The 25,150-nt window shown below is 48.3% G+C and overlaps 1 long non-coding RNA gene across 1 annotated transcript; it reads right to left on the bottom strand.

Annotated features, from left to right (window-relative positions):
• Window positions 1–16,345: 16,345 nt before the first annotated feature.
• On the bottom strand, window positions 16,346–23,769 carry LOC141025575 (uncharacterized). The gene is made up of 2 exons (XR_012187429.1): window positions 20,412–23,769; window positions 16,346–18,968 (listed from the first exon to the last, which is right to left on the bottom strand). It is a non-coding gene; the product is annotated as an uncharacterized lncRNA (long non-coding RNA).
• Between the last annotated feature and the right edge of the window lie 1,381 nt (window positions 23,770–25,150).

Below are 25,150 nucleotides of genomic sequence, written 5' to 3' on the forward strand. Positions count from 1 at the left end.
GATGATGAAGATGGACCCCGGTGATGGATCCCCCACTGGCAGGGTGCCGGAACAGGGTCCCGATTGGTTTTTGGTGGCTATAGAGGCTTGAGGCGGCGGAACTCCCGATCTAGGTTATGTTCTAGAGGTTTCTGTATTTATAGGAATTTTTAGCGTTGGTCTCACGTCAGGGGGGGTCTCCGAGTCGTCCACGAGATAGGGGGACGCGCCCAGGGGGGTAGGGCGCGCCCTCCACCCTCGTGGACGGCTTGGGACTCTTCTGGCCCAACTCTTTTACTTCGGGGGCTTCTTTTGGTCCATAAAAAATCCACAAAAAATGGCAGGTCAATTGGACTCCGTTTGGTGTTCCTTTTCTGTAGAACTCAAAAACAAGGAAAAAACAGAAACTGGCACTGGGCTCTAGGATAATAGGTTAGTCCCAAAAATCATATAAAATAGCATATAAATGCATATAAAACATCCTAGATGGATAATATAATAGCATGGAACTATAAAAAATTATAGATACGTTGGAGACGTATCAATGGATAATATAATAGCATGGAACAATCAAAAATTATAGATACGTTGGAGACGTATCAGACCAGAAGACACCCAGGAGACTTGGAGTGCAAGTTAGAAGAGCCGAGGCGGCCATAAGGGTGGAGGGCGCGCCCAGGGGGTAGGGCGCGCTCCCCAACCTTGTGGGCCCCTCGGTGACCCCCTGACCTAGATCTTCCTCCTATATATTCTCATATACCCCAAAAACTTCCAGGGGAGCCACAAAACCACTTTTCCACCGCCGCAACCTTCTGTACCCGTGAGATCCCATCTTGGCGCCTTTTCCGGCATCCTGCCATAGGGGGAATCGATCATGGAGGGCTTCTACATCAACACCTTTGCCTCTCCGATGAAGCGTGAGTAGTTTACCACAGACCTACGAGTCCATAGCTAGTAGCTAGATGGCTTCTTCTCTCTCTTTCATTCTCAATACAAAGTACTCCTCGATGTTCTTGGAGATCTATTCAATGTAATACTCTTTTGCGGTGTGTTTGCCAAGATCCGATGAATTGTGGATTTATGATCAGCTTATCTATGAATATTGTTTGAATCTCCTTTGAATTATTTTATGAATGATTTGATGTCTTTGCAAGTCTCTTCGAACTATTGATTTGGTTTGGCCAACTAGATTGGTTTTTCTTGCAATGGGAGAAGTGCTTAGCTTTGGGTTCAGTCTTGCGGTGTCCTTTCCCAGTGAGAGTAGGGGCAGAAAGGCACGTATTGTATTGTTGCCATCGAGGATAAAAAGATGGGGTTTTCATCATATTGCTCGAGTTAACTCCTCTACATCATGTCATATTTCTTAAGGCGTTACTCCGTTCTTTATGAACTTAATACTATAGGTGCATGCTGGATAGCGGTCGATGTGTGGAGTAATAGTAGTAGATGCAGAATCATTTTGGTCTACTTGACACAGACGTGATGCCTATATTCATGATCATTGCCTTAGATATCGTCATAGCGTTGCGCTTTTCTATCAATTGCTCGGCAGTAATTTGTTCACCTACCGTAATAATTTCTATCTTGGGAGAAGCCTCTAGTGAAACCTATGGCCCCGGGGTCTATTTTCCATCATATATGTTTCCGATCTATAATTTTAGTTTCCTATTTACTTTCTTTGCAATCTTTTAATTACTTTCCGTTCCATAAACCAAAAATACCAAAAACATTACTTTACCGTTTATCTATCTCCATCAGATCTCACTTTGTGAATAACCGTGGAGGGATTGACAACCCCTTTATCGTGTTGGGTGCAAGTTGGTGTTTGTTTGTGCAGGTATTCGGTGGCTTGCGCATTGTCTCCTACTAGATTGATACCTTGGTTCTCAAAACTGAGGGAAATATTTACTCTACTTTGCTGCATCACCCTTTCCTCTTCAAGGGAAAAACCAACGCAAGCTCAAGAGGTAGCAGGGGTGTCCCGTCCTTCATACTGTAACCCTTAGCCGACGTCTCGGTGCCCGGAGGCGGTAGTGTAGGAGGGGGACCAGGCAATCGGACTATACGCCGTTATAACTTTCACTTAGCCATAGGAGCTTGACTATGGGGGCTGATGACCAGCCCCCAGTGTGGGGGGATGTGCGGCATGCCTGATGGTGAGGCATCTATCACCTAGTTTGTGTAAGGATATACCCTTCATGTTACACGATCTGATCGCCAACCATTGCGGGTTTGATACCAGTCATCGGATCGCTGATCAGTTCACGCCTATTATGACAGTCGGTTTTTGGCTTTATCCAGTAAGGCACTTGACCGTACGAGGCGGAAGTACAATCGTAGTGGTTATCCCTTTACCTTCTTAGCCTAACATGCGTAACATAAGAAGGTAAGCACAGGAGCCGGGCAACCCAACTATTGACTCAAGACATAATTCGGAACTGATGCATATAGTGCAATATCCGAGACGCCGGCCACGTTAGAAAGTAGGGTGCCAGACTTGACATGCGGGGCGAGCCTTATGGCCGAGCCCCCGGTTTATAAGCCGGTTTGCATATAAGGGCGAGTATGTGCCATACGAGTCCAAGGCAAGATCAAAGAGCAGGGGAAAAAGCGTGGTATGAATAACTGTATAAGGACCTGAAAATGCTTGCATTATTTCCCATGGGCTTGTGATGTTTTAGTCATACAATTAGAACTACCAAACAAATCATCAGAAAGGATACATTCTTTCAAAAGAACAAGAAAATTTTACAGATGAAAGGTCTAGTAGAGCCTTGATGTGTGGGTTAATTCCCGAATGGTGCCCTACTGCACGTTTGCGCCTTTACTTCTATTGGGGGGCGTCATCATGGGGTGGATGTGGCAGCGGGCCCTTGAAAAGGGGCCTTCCAAAGATCGCTGCAATGTTAAGGCTTGATGCCGCATAGGTCCTTGATGGTACCTGTTTGTCGTCCGAAGACGCATTGTACCACAGTACAGTCGAACCGTTCTCTTGGTAATTAAGCCCCATAGTTGCACATGGTATTTTGAGTGCGAAATTGTGATATCGAGGCACGTAATGTGCTGCTGGGTTGGGCGGGCTGTGGGGGACATATTCCTATGTACGCCGAACACACAAAGGCCCCTTGGATGGAGATAGGGCCTGTGCCCGCTTGTTCGCCTCTCGTACCTTGATGGTGGGCAGATACTTCGGTCCTCTGTATTCAACCGCCAAGGCCGCGGTATGTTCCTCCGTCCGAAGAGAGCGCTCCGTGTTACCATTGACTGTAATGATGCCTCTTGGACCGGGCATCTTGAGCTTGAGGTAGGCGTGGTGGGGGAGGGCGTGATATCCGCTGCGGAAGGGGGCGATGTCGAAGATCAAGTCTTCGCTCCGAAAATTGCACGGAGAGCCTAATACCACTTCTAAGGTGAGGGTGCTGGAGCAGTGGGCTTCGATGCCGGGGATGACCCCCTTGAAGTTGGTGTTACTGGGTTTGATCCTTGATGGGTCAATACCCATTTTTCTGGACTGTGTTCTCATTGATCAGATTGAGGTTGCTGCCTCCATCCATAAGGACCCTGGTAAGGTGGTATCCGTCGATGATGGGACCAAGGCCGCTGACCCTCCATGACGGATGCTGGTCGGGTGGTCCTTGTGATCGAAGGTGGTTGGACATGCCGACCACGGGTTGAACTTCGGGGCTACATGCTCTATGGCGTAGACGTCCTGAAGTGCGCGTTTCCGCTCCTTCTTCGATATATGAGTGGCATAGATCATATTTATTGTTTTAACCTCGGGAGGTAACTGTTTCTGGCCTCCATTGTTTGGCCTACGAGATTCCTCATCATCCTTGTTTCGGGGGCTTTTGCCCATGTCTTCGGAGAGTTGCTCTTTGGAGAGCACAGTACGATGAAAGTTGTAAGCTGTGTTCGGGGGGGAGTTATTGTCTATCGTTGGCCTCTATGGTAGAACCCGTCGGGGAGGCCTGAGAGGCGGTGGTTTACCCTGTGGCGGATGTCAGCGGTTCGAGTCCGCTTATCTCCAGCCCGACCAGCCTACGAGCATCTTCGGTACTATAATGAAGGACGTTGACACTATCCCATTTAGTTTGCCGGACTGCTTAATCACCCAACAGTTACGGTTGGTATGGTTGGCAGGCTTGTCTGCGGTGCCATGTATCTGGCATGGCCTATCCAGGATAACATCCAACTTAGTGGGTCCGTCCTGGTTTCCTTTAGAGGGCTTCTAGCGCGGCCCTGACTTAGAATTATGGAATCCGGCATTTACTGCCATGTCGTCGGCCTCGGTGCCGTTGTATCGGCATTTGTTTTTAGGGACAATTACACTTCTCCCCCTAACTTGAGCCACCACCTGGGATTTGCCCCTAGTTTTCAGGTATGCTCAAAAATACCCCTCTTCCATCTATGGCCCTTACATAAATCCCCCTCCGGGTCGTTTCCGTCGGGTCAATGGTCTTTGACCGGTAACTGGGCGTCTGTTGGACATTTTGGCCCCTGGTTCTTACATGTGGGCCCGTATCAAAACGTTATCCACTCGCTCACTCTCTCTTCTCCCTCGCGAAGCACCTCTTCTCTCGTTCCCCTCTTGGCGACCGAAACCCTAAACCTAGGTCACCCTAAATCCCTCACCGGCGGTCCAGTAGCTGCGGCGGATCTGTAGGACTGCGGGCGTCGGGATGCGGTGGGAGTGGAGGTGATTATCCACCGTCTATTTCCCTCTGCTACGGCGGTAAAGGAGGCGGTGTCGACGATGGCGGCTGCCGGTGATTGTGGTGGTGCCAAAGAAGCATCCAGGCAGACGACATAGACGACAGGGATGCAAATTCCAGCAGGGTAAGTTTCTTGTCCCAAGTTTCTTTGAATCTTGACCTGGATCTGTGTTCTGTTACTGTACATAGATTTACCCCGATTGAATGCGCTCTTAGTGGTTACTACATGCTTTTATCGTAGGATGAAACCAGAGAGAGCTTTTCGTCTAAACTGTAGAATGGAGACCACTATCATAGGCAATGGTGGCACAAAAGGAGCCGGTACAGGCTTCACATTTCCTTTAGTGGTGGACAAATCATCAACATTTGTCCAATTTAGAGGTTCTATAAGTGATAAATATCCATGGGGTATTTCTGATGCTGTAGAATTTAGATATTGGGACATGCAGAATACTGTATGGGTGCGAATTCAAAATGATGATGAGTTAGGGGTTATGTTTGCCACAAATGCTGAGAGCAATTCAGTGCAGCTGGAAATTAATGTCATACAAAGGAAAAGAGGGGAAACAAAGAGCAGAGTAGCAAGATCTGCACCCAATCCTTCACAGCCTAGAAGCATCAAACTAGTAGAAGGAAAGCAGCAGCTAGTAGAAGGAAAGCAGCAGCTACTAGTTCACAGTCTCAAAGGTGTGAATCTAGAGGAAGGAAATCAGCAACTGCAACTTCAAAGCCTGATAGCAGTCAGGCTAGAAGAGGAAATGGAACTCACAGCACAGTACAACAACCAGGAACCCCAAGTGCCAACTTGCCTACTCAACCATGTCCTGAGTATAGCAAAGCAACAACAGATCCAATCATAGAAGAGGAACTTCCTGATGAAGTGCCCACAGACGATGAGGATGAAAGAATGCACCCAGAGTTTGTTGTTAGGAAACCACCTAATGAGGATGATGGTGAAGATTACATTCCACCCCCACAATTTGAGGAGACAGACTGATGAAAGAGAGGAGGACAGGGAGATGGGATATTCTGAGATAGAGGATGAGGGTAGGCATGATGTGCAGTATAACAGAGATGATCCTTCTTTAGCAGAAGGAACTATATTTTCAGATGTCATAGATTGTAGGAATGCACTTGCCACCTTTTCAGTCAAGACCCAGAGTGAATTTATAATTGACAAGAGTGAGCCCAGTAGACTAACTGTTCACTGTGCTTACAAAAGGTGTAAGTGGAGGATGCATGCCTCCAGAATGAGAAATAGCACACTTTTTCAGGTAATACACTATAGGACTAATGTAGTTAGTGTAAATAATAACTTTCCTTAGTAATAATTGTGCATTCATAATTGTATGGACTGTTGCTGACTATTACTTGTTGCAGGTCAAAGTGAACAAGACAGCTCACATATGCTCAAGTGTTACAAGGAGGCAAAGGCTCAGGTCTGCAAAGAGTAGGTGGGTGGCAGATGCTGTGAAGAACTGGGTGAGGGAGAACTCAAATATTTCAGTGCCAACTCTGCAGAAAGACTTGAAAAAGAAGTATGGGGTGCAGCTCCCTTACATGAGAGTTTTTTATGGTAAGCAAATGGCACTGGATAACATCTATGGTAAATGGACTGATTCATTCCAACTCTTGTATACTTTCAAAGCTGAAGTAGAAAAGGCATCTCCTGATAGTGTGGTTAATATTGATAGACACACTGTAGAGTTTAAACTCAATGGACAGAAAAGGTACAAAGAGTGCTTTAGGAGACTTTTTGTATCATTTAAGGCCTCTTGGCAAGGTTTTCTAGCTGGTTGTAGACCATATCTAGCAGTAGATGCAACAACATTAAATGGAAGGTATAGAGGACAGCTTGTTAGTGCTTGTGCTGTAGATGCATGTAACTAGATCTTTCCAGTTGCATATGGAGTGCTAGAGACAGAGAACATTGAGAGTTGGACTTTGTTTTTCCAGAACTTGAAAGACCTAATAGGCCATCCAGAGGGATTGGTTATTCACACTGATGCCTGCAAGGGACTTGAGTCAGCTGTATAAGATGTGTTCCCAGGTGTAGAGCACAGGGAATGCATGAGGCATCTTGCAGCTAATTTTAGTAAAAAGTTTAGAGGAAAATTCTTTGATGAAAACTTGTGGCCCTGTTCTTTGACCTACAGCTTGAAAAAGCACAAGTACCATCTCACTCAGTTGTACAGCAAGCAAGGTGTGCAAGAGTACATAGAGGAGCACCACACTAAGTTATGGGCAAGGGCTCTTTTCAATGAAACTTGCAAGCTAGATTATGTTAACAATAATCTTGCAGAGTCTTTTAATTCAAAGATTAGAAAGTGGAAAGGGCTACACATTGTTGATCTGCTTGATAGAATTAGACAATACATAATGGAGAAATTTGACATTAGGCAAAGCATTGCTGCAGCAACATATGTTGGTCATGTAATAATTCCAAAAGTTATGAAAATGTTGCTTGCAAAATCAAAGGGGTTGGACATGACTGTAGTGAAAAGAAGTACACATGAGGCAAAGGTCACTGCAGTTGACAGAGAAAAGAGGGAGTGGAGATATCCTGTAGACTTGAAAGCTAACACTTGTAGCTGCAGAAAGTGGCAAATTACAGGCCAACCTTGCATACATGCACTATACTTCATTACATCAATGAGAGGTCCAGCCAGTGAGATTGACCAGTATGTGCACCCATATTACTCAGTACAAATGTTCAATGCAACATATGCTGACAACTTGCCTGCAATGGAGGGGAAACAACAATGGGATGTAGTTGATCCTGGGTTCAAACTGTGTGCTCTAGTTCGAAACAGGCCCCCTGGTAGACCTAGAAAGACCAGGATTAGGGCAAAGTCAGAAGGAAAAGGACTTGGGGGCAGGAGAAAGAAATGCCCTAGATGTGGCAGACTTGGTCACCATGGCAACAAGTGCAAAGAGTCAATTGACCCAGCTTTTGGAGAAGAGGATGAGCACTGGGGTGCTGACAATGCACCTGAACACAATGATGTACTATCTGATACAGATGAACCTGTAGCAACAAAGGAGGAGGATGCAGTAGAAGAAACAGAAGCACAAGCAGATCTTGAAGATGATGCACCAGTTCCTGTAACTGATGCATCAACTGTAGCAAGTGCTGCAGGAACTACTATGAGGTAACCTGCTATTATAACTACAACTAATTGATTTATCTAACAAATTACTTCATTATTAACTAATAAAAGCTTGTGTTGTTACTTTTCAGCCCAAGGAAAAATTACAAAAGGCCAGCAGATAGAGGTGACAACCCTCTTTCACCAAAGAAGAAGTCGAAAGGCGATACGCTCACGACTGGTGGTTCTGTAACTGGAAGCAACCAGCTTAGCAGGTCTGCCTCTCCTAAGAAGGTGCCAGCTGATGCTAGGAGCACTAGGAGCAAGTCCAGGCTCTCTTCTAATCCTGCATGCAACACTAGGAGCAAGAGGGGAAACTTGCTATGAAGCTTTGAACCATCTGTTTGTTTGAACTATTTAGTTGATGTTGCTGTGTGAACTATGTAATGGTTCATGTTGTCTCATGTTGTTGTGTGAACCTATGTAATGGATCATGTTGTCTCATGTTGCTGTGTGAACCTATGTAATGGATCATGTTGTCTCATGTTACTGTTGTCATACCTTGTTGTCGATGTTGGCATTTTGTTGGTATTATTTGGAATTAATCCTGGTCATAACTTGATGTTGTTCATCATTGATGTTGATCCTATTATACATTGTTGGTATCTTGAGTGCCCATAATGATGCAGTATCATTGATCATTGATGTTGTCAATCACTTCCTCCGGCACGTATCCGGGACCATTTGATCGACGAGTAACATGGATTTGAGAGGTACAAACAAAAACAATAAGACAGGGAGAGATCACAAGATCCAATTGATGCTTTTCAATTGCTTTGTCTTTCGAAAAGATGCATAGCATCAAAGTTACACAACCAGGAACTACTCACATCATGAAAAAGTTCACAACATCAAGCTAATTTCTACTCAGTGCCAAACTAGCTTGTTCTCACTGACTAATAGGCATTCTTTGAACCAAACAAATATGATAGAATGCATATGCCAACAATTATCATCAAAAATGCCCATGTTTCCATCTGATCATGCTTCTTCTGCAACTGTAACTTTAACTTCTTCTTTTTCTCTCTGAGATGTGTCACCCTCTTCTCTAAACGATGAGCTTTGAGCCAACTTGCTTCTAGTCCATCAGGTAGTGTCTCAAATGCACGCCCAACAAGATCTGGAGGAGGAGGGTCAACCCACACAGCCCATTCACATTCATCAGGAAGCTGCAACATAAAAAATATCGTCAAAATGCGATCTTGGCACCAATTTGTTGCAAAGCAGATACAATCTACCAAATTACATCAAGTGGGCATCCAAGAAAACGTCTCCCTGTGCTCGCTCCTCCCCAGGCAACACGGCGAGCGGGAACGAGCCCGTGCCCCGGGCACCGATGCTTGGAAAGCTTCTCAAGGCCGCAATAACTCGGATCCGGCATGTAGAACTCGGAGGAGAACTGCACTATGCCGACCCCATCGACCTACGAGAGAGCAAATCCCCAATTTTAGCTCAAACCCTAACGAGAAATCCACGCGCGCACACAAATCAGAGAAGAATAACTTACCTCCACGACGATAGAAGAGCTTGCGGACGACATGCGTGAGGTGCACATCCACGCGGCCTCACTGCCCGAGCTCCAGAACGATGCCCTTCGTGTGCCACCGGTGAATCACCTTGCTCCAGTCTATGCGTGGTCGCGAGGTAGAAGAAACAGAGTGAGTGAGTGGATAACGTTTTGATACGGGCCCACATGTAAGAACCAGGGGCAAAATGTCCAACAGATGCCCAGTTACCGGTCAAAGACCATTGACCCGACGGAAACGGCCCGAAGGGGGATTTCTGTAAGGGCCATAGACGAAAGAGGGGTATTTTTGAGCATACCTGAAAACTAGGGGCAAATCCCAGGTGGTGGCTCAAGTTAGGGGGAGAAATGGAATTGTCCCTTGTTTTTATTACGCCTTGGCTCTCCGTTGCCGTCCCGGACTTCCGAAGTGCCGGGTTCTTTTGGGTTGGTGCTTCTACGAGCCAACCAACTGTCTTCACCCGCGCAAAAGCGGGTCATGAGGGAGGTGAGGGCTGCCATTGTCCTTGGTTTGTCTTGGCCGAGCTGGCGTGTAAGCCATTCGTCCCGGATACTATGTTTGAACGCGGTTATAGCCTCGGTGTCCGGGAAGTCAACTATTTGGTTCTCTTTGGTTATAAACCTGTTCCAAAACTATCGGGCCAACTCGCTAGGCTGCTGGACTACGTGACTCGATCAGGTCGTCGGCATCCGGAAGCCAAACATATGTGCCTTGGAAGTTGGCTCAGAAAGCATCCTTGAGCTCTTCCCAGCTCCTGATCGAATCTTCGGGGAGGCTGTTCAGCCAATGTCGGGCCGTTCCTTTAAGCTTTTGTGGCAGATATTTGATGGCGTGGAGGTTGTCTCCTCGTTCCATATGAATGTGGAGGAGAAAGTCCTCAATCCACACGGCTGGATCTGTAGTGCCATCGTATGGCTCGATATTCACGGATTTAAACCCTTCCGAGAATTGGTGCTGCATCACTTCATTGGTGAAACACATTGGGTGAGCGGCACACCTTATTCAGGCCACGTCCCGTTGAACCTCGGAGTCCATCCTGGTGCGACGTTGATCCCGAACTATGTTGTTTCGGTCAAGCCATGCCTGGTATCCGTCTCTGTTATAGAGAGGATAACTTCGTGACCCATAGATGGACCTAGACTGACCGGCTCTAGCGGCCAGGTCGTGTCGAAGATCATATTGGTATTCTGGTTGTGCCACCTCCTTGCCTTTACAGCAGAGAGGGGCAGGTGGGTTTTCGGCTTCGCCAGCCGCTCTGTCCCTTCCTCGAGGGGGCGGTCGAGCTGGTTGCCTTGGGTTTGTCTGGGTAGTGAGGGCTCGACGGCCTCGTCATCGAATTGTGGCAACAACCTGCGCTTGGAGTAGCTCTTCGTTTGCCACTCGTAGCCGTACCCTTCTTCGGCCGCCAAGACCTTAGTTCATCTGTAATTGAGGGTATCTTGCTCGGTCTTTATCTTTTGCTGATGCTTTTTTAGGCTTCGCGCAGTGGCTATAAGCTATCGCTTGAAGCATTCCTGATCCAGCGGGTCTTCTGGGACGATGAAGTCTTTGCTTCCAAGGCTGATCTCTTCTTCGGAGAGGGGCATCTAATTGCTATCCTCAGAATCATATGGGTCCTCGGGGTTATCTTGATCCTCATGCCTCTTCGAGCCATCGGACTGGTGCTCGGGGGCGGGGTCGCCGAGGTCCCCCGCGTTGTCTGGAGTGTCCCCTTCTCCGGTGCCCATGTTGCTTTCCCTGCTACGCCACCCCTTAGATCGTCGACATTGTCTTCGGCGTTTGGGGGGCTCCTCTCTGAGATTGTGACCATCCCTTCTGGGGGTGCCATCCCTATTAGTGTCGACGCTGTCGTCCTTGGGGGTGTCGACCATGTAGATGTCGTAGGTGGATGTGGCCGTCTAGCGGTCGGTGACGGGAGGGGTGGTGTTTATGCGATCTGTGGCCTCCTTGTCGTCGTCCATGTCGTCCGCCTCCTCATAGGCATAGTCTAGTATGTCGGTTAAATCTTCAGCAGTGGCTATCAAGTGGGTCGTGGGTGGGACGTAGAATTCCTTGTGGCCTACCTAGAGACTCCGTTGCGCGTGAGCCGAGGATGGGCCATCGGTAATAGCCATCATATGGATCCAGTCAAGCATCTCGTTCAACAAGGCGAGGCCGGCCAGAGTGGCGTATGAAGTTTCCTTCGATCTGACCTCCGTCGCAATGGTGGGGTAAGGCACGGGTCCGGTCATGGCAATACCTTGGTCGTCGGGCGCCGCACCTGCGTCAAGGTGGAGAGGAGCAAGTTCGGAGGGGGTTGACTCCCTATCTTCGGACACCGGATTCTCATCAAGGCTCAAGGCCGAATCCTCATCGAGGAGGGATGGTCCGGACAAGGTTGACTTCTGGTCTTCGGACATGGGAGACGCTCCCGAGCTCGACATTGGTTGCATAGTAAAGCCGATCCGGAGATCAGATTGGTAATAGCCCCCGAGGTTAATACTTCGGATGCCATGGCTGTTGCAGGCGAGGCTGAGAAGCCCGAGAAGATCAGATAGCCTCTTGCGTCGGTGATGTACTCGAAGTTGCCAAACCTGATCTGGTGCCCAGGGGTGAAATTGTCGATCTGGTTGAGGTGGTTGGTCGCGTCGGCATGCAGAACGATGCTGTCGAACGCGAAAAGTTGCCCGGGGATGAAGATGTCTCCGGTGCTGACATCGTCTCCGATGATCAGGCAAGCCATCAATCCTTTGGCGATCCAACAATGGAAATCTCAATGAAAGCACCAATGTCGGTGTCATAACCGGTGGATCTCGGGTAGGGGATCCCGAACTGTGGACCTTGGATTGATGGGGAATAGTAGATGTAGGACATGATGTTTACCTAGGTTCGGGCCCTCTCTAAGAGGTAAAACCCTACGCCCTGCTTGATTATATTGCTTGTGTATAAGGGGGTTACAGAGTAGATCTACCACGAGATTAGGCGAACTAAACCCTAACTAGTAGGATGGTGGTTGTTCCTCTAGCCTCTACGGACTAAGCCCCCTGGTTTATATAGACACCAGGGGTACTAGGGTTTATAGATAGTCGGTTACACGAAGGAAACATCAGATCGTCCATCATGACTTGGGGTGTACTTCAAGGCATAAGAAGTCTTCAATCCGGATACGGTGCAGCCCAATAGGCCGACCCATGAGAGATAGCCCCCCCCCCCGAGGACCCCTTGTCCAGGACCCCCTCACATGTATCGTTGCTATTAAGGATAAAAGGATGGCATTTTATTCCTACATGAATAGTGTTGGTGGGAGACGTTGCATGGAAAACAAAAAAAAATCTACACACACGCAGGATCTATCCATGGAGATGCATAGCAACGAGAGGGGAGAGTGTGTATACGTACCCTTGTAGACCGTAAGCGGAAGCGTTTGTTAACGTGGTTGATGTAGTCGAACTTCTTCGTGCTCCAATCGACCGAGTACCGAACGTACGGCACCTCCGAGTTCAGCACACGTTCAGCTCGGTGACGTCCTCCGCCTTCTTGATCTAGCAAGACGCCGAGGTAGTGAATGAGTTCCAGCAGCACGATGGCATGGCGACGGTGATGGTGAAGCTATCTCCGCAGGGCTTCGCCTAAGCACTACGAAAATATGACCGGGGGTGTAAACGGTGGAGGGGGGCGCCGCACACGGCTAAGACAATGTTGTGTTGTGCTAGGCGCCCCCTCCCACATATATATAGGTGGGGGAGGAGGGAGCATCCAAGAGGCACTCCCAAGTACGACGAATCCTACTTGGGGTCCTCCCCAAGTGGCCCCCTTTCTTATATAAGTGCGCGGGGGGGGAGGAGGAGGTGGCGCCCCCCTTTCCTTTCTCTCCTGAGGAGGGAAAGACGGGAGGGGCCACCCCTCCCCTTTCCTTCCCCTAGGGCCGGCCAGCCAAGGAGAGGGGCGCGCCAGCCCCCTACTGGGCTGGTCTGTCCCCTCCTTTGGCCCATTAGGCCCATACACTTACCGGGGGTGTCCGGAACCCCTTCCGGTGACCCGATGACTACCCGGTGCACTCGAGAACACTTCTGGTGTCCGAATACCATCATCCTATATATCAATCTTTACCTCTCAACCATTTCGAGACTCCTCGTCATGTACGTGATCTCATCCGGGACTCCGAACAACATTCGGTCACCAAATCATATAACTCATATAACACTATATCGTCAACGAACGTTAAGCGTGCGGACCCTACGGGTTCGAGAACTATGTAGACATGACCGAGACACCTCTTCGGTCAATGACCAATAGCGGAACGTGGATGCCCATATTGGCTCCTACATATTCTACAAAGATCTTTATCGGTCAAACCTTATGACAACATACGTAATTCCCTTGGTCCATCAGTATGTTACTTGCCCGAGATTCGACCATCGGTATCTTCATAACTAGTTCAATCTCGTTACCGGCAAGCCTCTTTACTCATTTCGTAATACATCATCTTGCAACTAACTCCTTAGTCACTTTGCTTGCAACGCTTCTTATGATGTGTATTACCGAGAGGGCCCAGAGATACCTCTCCGATACTCGGAATAACAAATCCTAATCTAGATCTATGCCAACTCAACAAACACCTTTGGAGATACCTGTAGAGCATCTTTATGATCACCCAGTTATGTTGTGGCGTTTGATAGCACACAAGGTATTCCTCCGGTATTTGGGAGTTGCATAATCTCATAATCGAAGGAATATGTATTTGACATTAAGAAAGCAATAGCAATAAACTTGAACGATTAATATGCTAAGCTAACGATGGGTCTTGTCCATCACATCATTCTCCTAATGATGTGATCCCGTTATCAAACGACAACTCATGTCTATGGTTAGGAAACCTTAACCATCTTTGATCAACGAGCTAGTCTAGTAGAGGCTCACTAGGGACACGGTATTTGTTTATGTATCCACACATGTATTTAAGTTTCCGGTCAATACAATTCTAGCATGAATAATAAACCTTTATCATGATTTAGGAAATATAATAATAACCATTTTATTATTGCCTCTAGGGCATATTTCCATCAAATAGATCTTGTCTACATCATGTCATCATTCTTATTGCATTACTCTGCTTCTCTTTAATACACTAGATGCATGCTGGATAGCGGTCGATGTGTGGAGTAATAGTAGTAGATGCAGGCAGGAGTCGGTCTACTAATTTGGACGTGATGCCTATATACATGATCATTGCCCAACAATAATATGTTTACCCACCGTATGCTATTTTCTCGAGAGAAGCCACTAGTGAAATCTACAGCCCCCGGGTCTATCTTTTATCATAATGTTTTCAAATCTATTATTCAAAAAACCCAATCTCATACAATTTAATCTGTCTTTTTACCCCCGGCACTTTTTCTTTGCTTATTTTTTGTGTGTTTTTGCTAGATCTATTTATCCAATCTCATACAATTTAATCTATCTTTTTACCGTAGAGGGATTGACAATCCCTCTTACGCGTTGGGTTGCAGGTATTTGTTCTTTGTGTGCATGTACCGTTTACATAGTGTTGCTTGGTTCTCCTACTAGATTGATAACCTTGGTTTCATAACTGAGAGAAATACTTGCCATAGCTGTGCTGCATCATCCCTTTCTCTTTGGGGAAACACCAACGCAGATTTAATCTACCTTCATGCGGCGCACCAGCTGTAGCTCAGCGGCACGCCGGTCCCATCACCGATGCTTGCTCACCAGAACACTGCGGCTTGCCGGGTATAGCATCCGACATCACCGGTTACACTCTTCTCCAGCATTGGCTAGTGTTGTTCGCATGACCTCATGGACATTGCAACTACTGCCTTGCTGGTGGTAAAACAACAGCTAGCGACAACATTGTCAGCCACACCGCTCATCGCAAACGTGAGGAGCAAGGAGTTGCCCACGTGCCAACCTCGCTTGTAGCAACTTGTGTCCTCCCTGACTCCCTCTCGCCGCACGCGTCCAGAGGGTCTCTCACAGCGGTGCCCCAATAGGTGCTCGTGCACGCCAGAGATTGCCACGGCCGGAAGTGGCCATCGTTGGCGAGGTGGGGGACAAGGCTTGCCTGCTCCCTCCCTATGCTCCCATCCATGCTCCCCATTCATCCTACGGCTGCATTTTTTCCTCCCCACGTCCCTTTTTCTAGCGATAAAAAGAAAGAAACCATAGTATTCTCTCTCTCCCTTATATGTATTCTCTTCCTATAGCCGATCATTCCTTCAATGAAGACGCTGGTGAACCAGCTATAGCCTGGCAGCCCCGATCTCGTTCTCCTGCCGACGGCACCTCCTTCTCTCTCACCAACCGGCCACTTCCCCAAGTCAAACCAGGATATGCCGCCACGGCTGTAGCAGGAGGTCGATACTAAACCGAACATGGGCTGCCACACACAGCTCTAGCAAGAGGTCGGGAATGAACCGGTCATGGGCCGCCGCCTCACGTGGGAAGTCGGCTACTCAGCGTGAAGGAGGAGCAGGGTTGCCCCATCGTACTTTCACAGTGGCGCTACCCACGTCCAGACGTCGGCCCTCTCCTACCACAAGACCGCTTCCACTTAGACGAAGCCATCGGAGGCTGCGACCACGAGCATCCCCGGCACTCTCACGCACAAGCTGACAAGTCGACATGAGTATGTGGTTTCTGGCGATGGCCGCCGCGTCGTTCATGCTCGCGTTGCTGCTCTACATCAGTAGAAAAGTCGCTGATAGATATGCGGTAGTCTCCAGATTGCAATTTTTTACTTTGTTCATATTTGTATCTTTGCTGAAGTTTGTGTATATCTGGATAGATTTGGCACGCAGGCCACTTTTTTTTTTTTTGAGAATCACCGGGGGGGAGCTCCCCCACCTGAATATATTACTCAAAGGACTGCCATGGCAGTAAGTACAGAATTACATAGGCACGGTGCAATGTGCAGAGAGGTAGGAACGCCACGAGAAGACGTCCTCCTTGTCTTGTGTTTCCACAAGACGATGAGACCAGAGATCCAAAACAGAAATAAGGTTCCTAAGGGTTATTACAGAGCTTTGATCCATTGTCCTAAACACCATGTCATTACGTGCTGCCTAGATCATCCATAATAAAGCCAAGAGGACCAAGGGCCATGCCGTGGTGGAGAGGTGAGGAGGTATAGTGATGTCCCATAGGTCTGCGATGTCGTCGGTTGGTGGCAGGAGCCCAAGTCGTTGCCAAATCCTATTAGCAAGAGGGCATGTGATGAAGAGGTGGCTGGAGTCTTCGGGTAACCTAGCACACCAGGGGCATATATCTGAATCGATTATATGCTTGTGTGCAAGATTGACCCTGGTGTTGAGGCGGTCTTTGAAGAGTAACCAGGCGAAGACTTTAAGCTTTCGAGGAGCCTTGGCGCTCCAAATGAGAGGAGCAATGAGATCGTTATCTGGCCGAACCATGAGGGCACCGTATGCATGCTTGGTGGTGAAGCCAATGCCATGTCGTAGGAACCGTTGATCTTCCCCCGCCGAGGGCATGAAGTCCTGCAAAATAGCCACAAGCGACACAAGCTCTTGTTATGCCGTGAGGGAGAGACGATTACGGAGGTTAGCTTGGATACCCAAACGCAAAATGTTATCCACTTTAACCAGCACTAAGGTAGAGTGTGAAAATAGGTGGGGGAAGGTGATGGCAAGGGGTTGTGGAGCCAGCCAAGTGTCTAGCAAGAAGTAAGTATGTGAGCCATTGTTTGTTAGCACGAACGTGATATTCTGTAGGGTAGGGATTTGCTGTGAAATTGTGCGGCACAGAAAAGAGGTTTGAGGGGATGAGGAGACAAGTGTGTTAGGGTGTTGGAGATCAAGCCACTCTAGCCAAGGTGTCTGTGCATTGGAGAGTGCTTTGGCAGCAAATTTCATAAGGAGGCAGTTGTTTTAAACTTGCAGGTTTTTGAGCCCTAAACCACCGAATTTTTTTGGTAAGCAGACATTTTTCCAGACATTGAGGACCTGAGCAAGCATCGTCTCCTGCCCAAAAAAATCCCTCCTCAGAGAGTCAAAGGTTTTGATTGTTTTCTTGGGGATGCAAAACATAGACATGAAATAGGTAAGGATTGAGTCCATAACTGTGGAAATGAGGATGAGCCGATCGCCTTTATCGAGAAGTTTGGCATGCCAGCCCAAAAGTAACTTCCTAGAATGTTCTACCAAAGGGTTGAAGGCATTGGTGAGAGGTTTAGTCGGGGCGAGAGGAAGACTGAGGTAAGTTTGCGGGAAGGAGGCGCATGAGCACCCCATGGCGAGGGCAATGGCAGCAGTCTTGGAATCGTCCGTGTGTAGAGTGGCTAAGGTTGTTTTGGAGAAGTTGATGGCGAGGCCCGTGGTGTGTGCAAAATTGTTTAGGATTACTTTAAGGGCTGTGGCGGTGGCAGGAGAGGCGGCTGCAACCATGAGCGTATCATCGGCGTATTGGAGGACAGTGGGAGGCAGGTGGGAGAAGATGGGGTGGTGGAGAGCAGGTTCAGAGTTCTGGAGGATGAGCTGTTGAAGCAGGTCGGTGACGATGAGGAAGAGGTAGGGAGAAACCGGATCACCTTGTCGCAATCCATTTTTGCATTGAATCCAGTTGCCTGGGATCCCGTTCAGTAGAATGGCCGCTTTGCCTATGTGGAGGATGTTTTGGGTCCAACTGCGGAAGGTTGGGGAGAACCCACGTATTGCCAGGATTTTGTCAAGGGCAGGCCAGGCCACTGAGTCGAAAGCCTTTCTGAAATCCAGCTTAAAGACCATAGTTGGTTTTTTACGTGAGTGGCAAGAGCTAATGAGATCGGCTGCAAAGACAAAATTTTCGGCGATATTTCTGCCAGAGATGAAGCCGGTCTGGTTGCCATGCACTAGCAGAGGGATGAGCGGCTTTAGGCGAGAGGTGATAACTTTAGCAACAGCTTTGACTGGACAGTTCTGCAGTGAGATAGGCCTAAAGGCGTCGAGTGATGTTGGCGCGTCCTTCTTAGGAAGGAGGACAATGGGCACGGTTTAGGCGTTCTGTGTCTGCTAAGCCTTGGTGAAAGAGAGAAAAGAAGGACAGGACTACATTTTTTTACTAAAGGCCAGAAGGATCTATAAAAGGAGGGTCCGAAACCGTCCGGTCCAGGGCTAGCTTTGGGGTTCATTGTGAAGAAGGCAAGCTTAATTTCCTCTTTGGTAAAAGGCTCATCCAGGACGTGGAGTCTGGGCACCGGCTGTGGATATATAGATTTTAGATCAAAATCCCATGTCGTCGGGGCTGGAGTGCCAATTAGTGAGACGAAGAAATCACGTAAGATTTCTGCCTTTTGATGGTGAGCAGATGTGGCACCCCGATCCGCATGGAGCAGGGGGCCTTCGCAAGCCAGCCCAGGATTACGCCTGACGCACGACAGGTCCATGATACAGCATTCCAGGTACAATAATATTCATCAAATACATGTGTATAAGATTACATCATTGATGAATACAATTTTCTGGCATAGCCCTAAGGCTATTTACATGGCAACGAAAGTCCATATAAATGGCGGCGGAAATCTTGGTTTGGCAGCGTCTCACTAAGGCTGGGCTCCATAACGCACAGGACTGGCAAGATTACGACCTAGCACGACGGAACAAGCGAACGACCTACAAAACCGGCATGACACGCCAGGTCAGTACATTGAATGTACTTGCAAGACAACCAAATACATAGCATCCAAACAAACAGAAGACAAAGCAAGAACCAAGCATATGCAACAGTCTACATCAACACAACTTCTAAGTATGGCATGATATTAACTAGAATCATAATTCAAACTAGGCATGAATAACATCATAGCATCAACTATCATGGCATATCAAACTTACTTCTATCATAACAACAACAAAGCATAGCATATCAAAACAGGGCATGGCATCATGAAACTATGCTGAAAATAAACTACCAGTTACCTCCCGTGAAGACATGTTGTAATAACCTTATGCCACAATCACTTACTCTGCCACGGCTCCTCGGAGCACAATCATAACTTACCGAGACCTCGTCTCGCGGTCATATCAACACATCATCGTGACTTCTCATGATTATTTCATAGTCCAAGCCATCACATTAGTTATCACATCTTAGTTATCACATAATTTATTAGCTGATTTATCTTCCATTTCGACCGAGACCCGATAGTGGGACCTACTACGAACCTGTGCCCATGACCGAGGACGCGGCTATCGATAGATTGAATACACTCTGCAGAGGTAGCGCACTTTACCCACACTACGGAACCCTGGTCTCGCACTCCCATACGTGCGGACCAAAGAGTTCCGACAAAACCGATCTACTGCCATGACGCCCTCCCGGCCACTCCGATCAACACCCCTTAAGGGTTCAGTCCTGGGTGGCCCTGTACCTACCAAAGGTACCAACGGCCACCGTCATGGCAAAACGGTCCCAAACGGGGACATGAGCTCAAAACCAAACCCGGGCACACAAGGCTTATGTCTGCCTATCTGATCAGGGTAAGCGCGCCCATAACCTTCCCTCGCGGGAGGCACCGGCGAGAGGCATGACAATAGACCCAGCTAGGACCTTCCCATAAGGTAAATGTGGTTGCACTGGAGAAAGCTCGATTTGGTGGCACTATGATATCCCAGTGATGGCGGAGGAGGTTTGTTATTAAGTCATGTTATTAATTTCTCCACCATCATCAACATTATGAGCATATTAAACAAGAATGCAACAATGAACATGCAACTAACAAATGCATTAACAAATATCAAGCTACTCTAGTGAACAGTTATAGCATATGAAACATAACAATACTAGACACTAGCTTATTGACGGTGCAACAAAATCATCATAACATCAAGACTACTGGCATGAACTAAACTAGACAGAGGCATGATATTATCAACAACAACATAACTAGCATGGCAAAAGCTATCATGAGAGGTAAGCAAGCAGTACTAACATATATCACAACTGAAATAACGGCAGACGAAACAGACAGAAACTACTGCAACTAAGCACACACACACGAGGTACCAGCAAAGTCAACACGCAAGTTCAGGGCTCATGATAAGAGGTTGGCTTGCCTGGGGTCGAGGATTACTCCGAAAAAAGTGCGGAACGATCGCGAAAAGATTTGCCGGAAACAGTTCTCTCTCGGAGGGGGCTGTTTACGGGCAAGGGCAAAGTGGTCATTTTCACTGTGTGAAAACATAATGAAAATGATACCAACAGAAGGAGTTCAGCGAGACGAAGACGTGAGCGTTGGTTTCACCTCAATCGGAGTTACGGTTGTCGAGATACGCAGGGTTGAAGTTCAGGGACCTATCGGTGAAAGTTTTTCAGCAAACAGGCCCCTGGAGGAAAAACTAAACGTGCCTTTGGGCTGAATACGTTTTCCGCACAGGGAAACGCATTATGGGCCGAACTGCCCAGGCAATACGTTTTCTGACATGGAAAACGTATTCACCAGGAACACGTTTCCAGAGCAGGGAAACGGCTTCCCCGGGCGGGCGTGTCCACTTATCCGACGTGGCCAGCGGAGCCACGTCCTCCTCTCGCCGACAGGTGGGTCTCGTAGGGTGGGGCCCGCCTGTCCTGGCTTCTTCTTCCTCCCGCACGTACGCGCGCCTGGCCGAGGGAGATGCCCGCCTCGACGGCGATTGCCGGCGGCTCCGGCCGCCTCAGACGACGGCCGACCTATCCACGAGCTCAGGAGCGAGAGGCGCATCCCGTGGTCGTGTCCGTTGCCGGCGAGGAGCACGGGAGAAGGAGCAGCAGGGCTCGCCGCGGAGGTGGTCTTCGGACTCCGCCGAACAGGGGGCTCCGGTGGGGGAACTGGGTGGGCAAGGCTACGGGAAGGTGCGCCGGACCTCGGGGAACGCATAGGTGGTGGTGGAACGGTGAGGGTGGCACGGCGTTGCCGGGATCGAGCGAAGCCCGAAACTGCGGCCATGGTGATGGTGGGGATCGGAGAGCGACTCCGGGGACGAGTGAAGGGCTTGGGGAGGCTTGAGGACTGCGAGGGAGCTCGGGACGGGCTTAAATAGCCACGGGGATGAGCTCTAGGGGAGGGGAGGAGGTGACACGCGGCACGGCTACGTGTCCACGCGCCGGCGACGTGCATGCGCGGCCAAAGGCCACAGGAAGCGACGGGGACACGACGAGGGGGATGCGGACGATGCGCAGGGGCTCACGGAGACGAGGGGCGCTCGTGGACGAGAGGGAGAAGGGGACAAGAGCGAGGAAGCGACGGTGCACACGGGCAGGGACTGTGCGGCGACAGCGACGGCTCGACGAGGAAGAAAACGAAGGGGAAACGGGCCAAGGCGCACGGCGACGATGAGGCTGAGCTGGTTGACAAGCTTGGACGAGCCAGAACCGGACGGAGCGGCGCCACTGTGGCCAACAGTGCGCAGACCACCGATTTGGCTGGCATAGCCCCGTGGTCACCACCGACAACGCATGCTCTGGTCATCTTCTTGGTGCCAAATGATGTCTACAGCGTAGTCCTTCCAACGCTCATTAATACTGAAGTGATGGAACGAGCAAAGGTGTAGTGAGCAGAGGGAAACTGGCTCGACAAGCTTGCTGTTGCAAACTTGGCAACATCCTGGTGATCAGCACAAAGAGGTTAAGGGCAAAACTGGTTGTCTAGGAGGTTTAGGATAGCAAGGACTACAGTCCTGAGAAGTTGGAAGGGATTTGGGCAAGGATTTAGTATAGCTGCAGTTCAAATGCCAAATCTGACCCAGAAAGCAAATGATGAAGAAGCACTCACTAGGAGTGATGGATTGGGCTAAAACTTGGCAAAGCTTCCTTATTTGGTCATATGTAGATGCTGCAAAAAGATCATACCAAATGGACTTGCCCAATTGGTACTTGTTTCACAAGCATCAGATCTGACCAGAAACTTTGGAAAAATCCAGGAAAATATTGGCTACATGAAATGAGCCAAAATTGGTTGGAGGTAGGTTATATGGAGAGGAGAAGGCTTAGGAATATTTTCAGCCATAATGGAGCAAGATAAAATAGACTTGCTTCACAAACTGAAAATTTGGACAGAAACCAAGAATTGCTCCTGTGCTCACATAGCTCAATGAAATGAGATGTTAGGTGGAGGCCAATGATTTGGAATACTTGAGAGGATGGCAAAGTTTCATCCCATTTGTAAACTCTATGAAGATACTTCCTTCACAAAGTTACAATCTGGTCAGAAACTTTGAAAAATTGCACAGGGAGCTAGGATGAATGGATTGAGCTCATCTTTGGTATTCATGGGTGATTTATCAAGGTTAATCACCCTCCAATTTGCAGCTCAATAGGAATTAAGAATAAGGCACTTCCTTTGCAAAATTTCAGAGAAGGCAGAAACTTGCATTGGATCATGTGCCATATTTTTGAACTGAGGAACATGGGATAAGAATGGAACTAGTGATTATATAGCAAGGAAAAGCTCCACAATTTATGGGAGAATTTTCCCTACTATAAAAATAGTAGTTCCTTTAGGAAGTGGCAGAAATGCAATATTGGTATTAAATAGGAAAAGGCATTTTTCCATATTTAATTATGGCCAATATCTTTGCCAGAGCTTGGATTAGACATAAATATCAACTCCACCAATTCTCATGAATTTTGGAGATGGCTAGATATGCCTTTGGATTTTATCCCTCGGAAAGGCAAGAAAAGGAATAAATCCTAATTCAAAAATATTGCATGGGACTTGGCAATATTTTTGCATATCCAAGGTTTACAAGGATAGGAGGGTCTCAAGGAATAGATGGGATGATCAACAGCTCAAGGAGAATGATAGCTCCTTTGTAATCACAAAGGCCATCTTTAAATTCCAACAATTTGGAGTTAGGGTTTGAGAGGGTTTGAGCTGAGACAAATGAGGTCTTGCCCACTAAAAAAGACATGAGCAAGGTTTTGAAAGGTTGGAAATGACAAAATTTCTCAGAGTCATCCAGCAAACTCAGGAGAAAATTTTGAGAATGAGTGCCAGGAAGGAATAACAGCACAAAAATTGATAACCCAATTTTGGGGCTGTTACAAACCTTCCCCCCTTAAAAGAATCTCGTCCTCGAGATTCCTAGGCTTACAGCACAATTGCAAAGATAACTACTCCGGGGGAAAACCTCTGGGTTAATTTTAACCCTTTGGTCAAATTCGAACGAGTTTGGGGCATCGATAATTGGTACACCTAGGGAGAGATATGGGCAAACACAGTTATATCCACGCCTAGGGGCACTCAAGATCAGACTCCCGAAAAATGCTGGATGCACCCCATGAACAGTGGTTTCACCTGCTGACACGTGGGTCCAGGGCCCATTGGCAGCCTCCTTCTTCTACCTCCGGCTAACTGCTTCTTCGGTGTTGCTGCTTCACGTGCGGCTTGGCGCAGCGCGCATCTAGCTCCTAGGGCGATGAGGACCCTAGAGCCATAGTGCGTGGCGTGCACGGCGCCGGTGCAGCGAGCACTCATGTCGCGGGCCAGCACCTTGTCGGCACTGCTCACGGATTCGCCTCCTGGACGCCGGTGATTGAGCGACGAGCGGTTTTCCTGGACCTCGCTCATCGTACACCGGAGTTGGGCTATAAAAAGGCAGTGCGGCTCTCCTCCAGCGCACAAACACAATGCCGCTCTACTACCTATTCGGTTTGGACGAGATCAAGCCGAGCTCCTTCGGTGAGGCTGTGTTCCTGGTGGCACTGCGATGGTTCCTAGCTGCGCTGCTGGGCACGCTGATTGGCTCGTCGATCATCCTGCTGACGATCATCAGGTACGAGCGAGCTCGAGGCAACGCGCGGCCAGCTGCGGTGGCTCGAGGTGTGGAAGAAGATGGTGCACGGGGTGGTCCTCCACCATGCTTAATTCTCCGACGCTTCGCGCCGGCGGAGTAATCGCGTGCTGCGGGCAGCAGTGGTGGCAATCTGCCTGCGCCACGCAAGGCAGAGGCAATGGTGGGGTTTGGATGCAGGTGAGGTGGCTGCACCAGCTCAGGAATCATGCCGGAGTACGGATAAATTTCGCGGATTGCTCCACGAAATGTAGGTGTCAGGGTAGAATCGGAGTTGAAATCGGTATCGGGGTAGATGTACCGGATCGAGTGAAATAAAGCTGACAACATTTCTCCAGATACGAAATTGGAGCTAACGAAAAAGAATTAGGTACGAGAAATGGCCAGATGAAAATGCCTCTTCGAGGCTCTGGGTTAGGAAAATCTGACACACAGGGTGTGCACAGATAGAGAGGGAGGTGTGACTTTGCATTCCCCCGAGTACTGCCCGAATGTACTCGTGGGTGAACCGGGTATGTGTGCAGTATGCAATGCAGTCTAAACTAACAACACACAAGTGCAATAAACATGCAATGAAAAACACATCAGACAAATAATACTAAGGTGTTTTAATGCTAGTGGGTATATGTACTCCTGGCATACATATACCTACACCAGCGCGCATTTTATTAAAGACCCAGGACGAGCCAATGTTATTTAGTGTATGTGATACTGATTAAAATCTTGTTATCACACATTGCCAACCCTGTCAAACATCTCTGTTTGACGGAGAGACAAACAAAAACAAGCACAAAAATTCAAAAGCAAGCAAGCATACACAAACACATTACGGGCTACAAACAATACAAGCATACAACAAAGCACGAACGCTCTACGCGCTAAACGAAACTACTCACTCCGGGATACATAGTTCTATCCTCACATCAAGGATGAACAGGATGATTGACCTACTCGCAGAATCATCCCACTGTGTGGCTGAGGTCATGCAGAAGACTGGCCTTGCTGGGGCTCTCCTGGAGGACGAA

This window comes from Aegilops tauschii, chromosome 6 (genome assembly GCF_002575655.3).
Source record: "Aegilops tauschii subsp. strangulata cultivar AL8/78 chromosome 6, Aet v6.0, whole genome shotgun sequence".
In the NCBI taxonomy this organism is placed as follows: Eukaryota; Viridiplantae; Streptophyta; class Magnoliopsida; order Poales; family Poaceae; genus Aegilops; species Aegilops tauschii.